Source organism: Trachymyrmex cornetzi, unplaced genomic scaffold (assembly GCF_001594075.2).
Source record: "Trachymyrmex cornetzi isolate Tcor2-1 unplaced genomic scaffold, Tcor1.1 scaffold797, whole genome shotgun sequence".
Lineage (NCBI taxonomy): Eukaryota > Metazoa > Arthropoda > Insecta > Hymenoptera > Formicidae > Trachymyrmex > Trachymyrmex cornetzi.
In genome coordinates, this window is record NW_017300132.1 from 919332 (window position 1) to 924599 (window position 5268).

The 5268-nt window shown below is 37.0% G+C and overlaps 1 protein-coding gene across 1 annotated transcript in view; it reads left to right on the forward strand.

The window, feature by feature from the left end:
* DCTN4-p62 (dynactin subunit 4) overlaps window positions 1–5268 on the forward strand; it is a 139639-nt gene that overhangs the window by 29281 nt on the left and 105090 nt on the right. The gene's annotated exons all lie outside the window — the stretch shown is intronic.

Genomic DNA, 5268 nt, shown 5'->3' on the forward strand with positions numbered 1-5268 from the left:
ATATATATATATATATATATATAGAGAGAGAGAGAGAGAGAGAGAGAGAGAGAGAGTGAGTTATCAATTGCACTCTTTTAAGAATACATGTATTCTTCTTGAGATAGTAAAACTTTTAATTACTTTAATTACTTTAATTTTATTACTCAACTTATTGATTAAAGTTTTAATCATCATTATCATCATAATCAGTCATTATTATTAGTCATTTATTAAAGCATGTAAGCATTTTATATAGAATTTTGACCTCGTCATGGTCATAATCTCTTCGATACGTTTTTCAAGATTTTAAGGAAAGCAGCAACTCTGACTGTTACACAATTATACGGTCCTTATTATCTGGAAAAATCTCCAGAATGCGCAACTTCCCTCGCACCATACCACCTCTAATTCACGCTGCTGATTCTCAAATGTTCAGCTTCTCTTCAGCGGGTCGTAACAAGCCGCACTTCTCTGTATATCCCGGAGCGGCGAAATGGGCCTAATGAAGACATCTCGGTAACTCGGCAGAAAGAGGGAAGGCCTCTCCGGTCTATCCCAAGGTCCCAAATCACCCGCACAATGGCCGACTTCGCATCCATTGTCGGGACAGGGCCGCGACTGGATCGGTTCTGCCTATAATGGCAGGCAGCATTGGTACCCAGCATTGTGCCGCTTCCTGAAAAGAGGACAGAGGGAATCCGTCGTGATCTATGGGCCACAGGATCTCGTGCTATCAAGCGGACCCTAAAGAGCGGCTCCCAATACAGGAAAGACTGTCTCGGCCGTCATCTTCACCCTCGCTGAAACTACCCATCCGGCCGTCAATACCGATCGTTCGCGGAACCAATCGCGTGAAAAGGATTTCACAGAAAATTCGAATACGAAGAACGTTGTCGGTTTACGGCTATTCGGACCGTTTAACCCGCAAACATACCGCAATGAGTAGTATTCTGTCTCTTTCAAATACTTTTACTTTTAAAAAAAAAAATCATGCGTAACACTTATACGTAAATAGATCTTACAGATACATTTCGATGTATGATTATTGTTCAATCGTATAATTTAGAATGACATTTATACTTTGTACATCACTCTCTCCCTTTCGAGTTGAACGAAAAGTTTTAGATTTCTTTATTTTTTTATTATTTTTCACAATTTTGATAAGAGCCAATTTTTGTGTTTCATTAATTTATATATTTAAAAGATAAACAAAGGCACAGAGAGAAAATATTGCAATTATTATTAAAAACTAATCGTTTCGTTAAGTTATTCAGTATTTGATAGAGTAAGGATATTTATTTAAATGTCAATTTAATATTAGTTTTATGCATTCTTAATAGAATCCTTTTCAGTTCTAATATTCTATGATGAAGCTCGATGCGTTACTTTGACGGATGAATAAGCATAGTACGAGACGGCAGGCCAAGATGATCATTATGAGTAGTTGATGGGCATGATCACGCCTGGTTTACAAACTATATGACTATCATGGGGGAAGATATAATGGAGCGGTTGCGACCGCCTCAAAGATTCGTTCGCGTTGTAGCTTCGTCAGAAATACGTAATAAATCCAGGTGGTAAATATGTCGATGGTGAAGTCACGTGGTGCGTGATAGGTGGTAACTTGTGACTGGATGACCTGATGATTTGTAACTGGTAGCCCGCCGTTTCCTGGCTAATCCCACAAAGCGAGCCGACTTTAGAAATTTCTGGACAATTTATTCTATAGCATGCGATGTGTAAAAAGGACATCGTTTATGCGACCGGTGTGACGACATTGTGACCAACTACTCGTGGAATCCATGAACTAACAATAAGTGAAGAAACTTGAAGCATAAACATGTATAGAATTAAATATAGTACTCTGATACTGTTGACTGATAAATGTATAATCGTTCACAATTATTTAGATAATATTCTTTCGGCAAATTAATCCAACAGAAATAGTTTTCGAAATACTCCAAAGCGTTTAAAGAAAAAAATTGAGGATGCGTTTAATGGACAAACACTATTAGATATCAAAGGGACAGTTTTAATCCAATCCTTAGAGTTAAATAACATTTTGTTATTTTTAATTTCCATGTTTATCGAAATGTAAATCAATCTATTTCTGTAATTAGTTTCACTGCAAACAACATTCATATTAATAAGAACTTCGTAAATAACAAATTAAATTTGGGTCAAATTTAATAAATTTTTTTAAGTTAAATTGTTAAACTCTTATAGAAATAATTAATAGCTTAAAAATTGGATATAATTTTGGACGTATAACATTATAAATTTAACAGTGAAGTCTTTTTTCTCCTTAAAGATAGAAGTAATTTAACAAATAAAAAATCACTTCGCGAGGTATGATGTATGCAAAGGCATAAAAGCCAAAGCGAACGCCACCCGCGAAATCGACGTTCATTTATATATCGCTCGCGGATGCGTCCCTGGCGTTAGCGCCGTCTCCGTCTTCACCATTGCCTCCATCCTCTTCGCCATTCCTTCTTTTTTACTCCTTCACCATCTCTCTCTCCCTCGCATCTCAATCTAGACCCCTCATCATGTTTTAATTTCACGGCCAGCTTTCCCCTCGCTCTGGATCCCTTCCGCGCTGCCAGCAGCCGGCGGGACCAGATAGAGAGATGGAAAGCAAGGATGGGAGAGAGAGTGAGAAAAAGATGGAGAACGAACTCTCGTTGGTAACGAAGACGGGATGTACAGAGATATGGGCGCAAGGAAGATGGGATATTTAGCCCCACCGATGGAAGATTCACATCCAGGGGGGCGTCACCCTGATCTCCCTTCCTTACCGACAGAGAAACTCCCTTTATCCAAACGTCGATGACGCGGAAGCGACGGGGTAAAGTGTCTTGAAGAGGGGCACGAATGATCCGAATGGTAACAGTGGCTAGTCCACACACGCCGCGAAAAGTTTGCCCCCACTATTTCACCCTTACAATGTGCTCCTATTGCGTTGCTCGTATACATTTTTTTTTGGTCATCTAAAGGGCTGTAGGTAATAAAATGGCGTAAAAAGACCACTCTGACAGTCAAGATGAGACGATATAAAATTTTCGATTAATCTGCAAATTGACGCGTTGACCTTGACGACTTATTTTAACAGCATTCTTCCTATTTTATTACAATATGCACGGTCTTTGCCAATTTTTACGTGATTATACGAACACGTGCGCGACTGAAACGAGTTATAGGAAACGTCTGCTTTAATCTCCTTTATAAAACGAATTTCTCGCTTTTAGCACACAAGTCAGTTTTAAACATCGAGAAAGGCATGAAATTTGAAAGAATATTATGTAGTAATTTTCAACATTTCTCTAATATTTCCAATTTAATGATTTTTATACATACGATTTTTAATCTCTAGATACATAAAAAAAAAGTTTTTAAGCAATATTTATTTTTCTACGATATTTTTTAAATATATATTTTCTATAAGATGTTTTTTTCTAGATAATTTCTTAAAAACTTTAAGACTCTATTTTACACAAGTGTTCAATTTAAAAAATTTTCGAAATTTTTCTTCTTTTATTGAATTTGTGTAAACTTTATTAGAAAGTCATATATTCAAGGGTTACATTAATAAAAATGCACACGGAAAGAACGGTTTTGATAAAGCATCTAAAAATTTAGTTAGATACAGATTTGAAAATAATTTTTTTGGACTACCAGCGTAATTAAGAATGCTGCAAAAAAATGTTGATATTCCAGCAATCAGTTTGTACGTCCCACATAATTATTTTGAGTCAACAAAATTATTTTTAGATTTTTGAATACTTTAGTAAAGCCATTCATTCCATGTATAACTCCAGCACCTATCACAGAGATTCTTAAGCACAAAGGGCGATTATCTCACGACAACGTGTCGCAAAGACTTCACGGTTGACGGACTTTGTGAGAATGATGAATAATAAGTGCTCGAGCTAAAAATTAAGTCATTTCAGGTCGTTGCGCAGTAAAGAATTTTTTTGTCATTATTTTCTTATTGTCTTATGATTGAAAGAGCATGCCATTTGTACTTTTCCGAGCGCCTTATTTTATTCATATGCTGATGAAGTGTAATATTTTATTCAAGTGTAACGTAAACTGTATCGAATTCAAGGCTTTTACCATTTATCGCTTTGAAATATCTAATTATTTTTTTTTTAATTTTCCTTTTTAAATGAATATATATAATTTTATAGATGTATAACTTTATAAATAATGTTTCCAATAAAATGTGTAAAATTTGACATACTAGCTGCAAAAAACAGGTAATTAATCGAGAGAGCGTTGAATTGCTTTTGCGGTTGCCATGCTTGACAGAATCCTAATAAGGATCGGTGGCATAAATAAAGTCATTTGCGGTAGGTATCATGCTCATAAGTTTTTATTGAATCAATTCTTCCGGTGATTAATGAGAAATGAATTTTTCACGACGATGAATATAATATAAGTGCACACAACTTTTCTCGTTCAATTTTTCTAATAAAAATGTAATATCGCGCAACATTTCTACATTATTGCAATCACGTAATGAGACGCAATCTCTTTACAATGTTTTTGCAACTTTTCTAGATTATATGGATTGTAGCTTAGAGTGATCGTTAGTGGCAATCGCGTGACAATTCCGTCGGTTATAAGTTATAAGTTAAACTGCTATACTCTATCGTCCACTAAAGCTGATGCTCTGAAACAGGTTTCACATAAACTGCATTATTTTCCCGGTGAATTCACGATTACCACGGCTAGTGTCCTAATAAGGAGTCCTAATAAGGAGTCGAGGGTATAAATAAAGTCATTTGTGGCAGTTGCCGTCCTGCCCTTCGTCGGGGCCCTTCGACGAATCGGGCCTTTCGTCGCGTATGAGAACGCAGAAATCGCAACCAAGGATCGCGTCTCGAATGGGACTCTGGAGGATCGGTTTGTTTTGCGGATTAGGCTCATGTTTTAGTCGCGGCCCGCGACGAATCACGAAACGCGGACCGGCGCACGTCGCCGCTTTTTCTCCCAGCAAGAGTCGTCAGGCCGTCGACTCTCAATACCACGACGGGTGAGCCGCGAAGGGCTACGTCCGAAATTGCTTCCATAAATGTTCAGCGCACATAATCGAATTTGCGAAACAATAAACCCGCTGATTGGAAATTAATCAAGTCACACCGTTTACGAGTTTACGGTGAGCCGTAGAAACGTTCTCGCCGTCGACGAATGTGTAGACTGAGATTAGGTTGAGACATCAAAACTTATATGTACAACGTTAAAAATTTATTATAAGAATAAATAATTAGTTTATATTGTCTA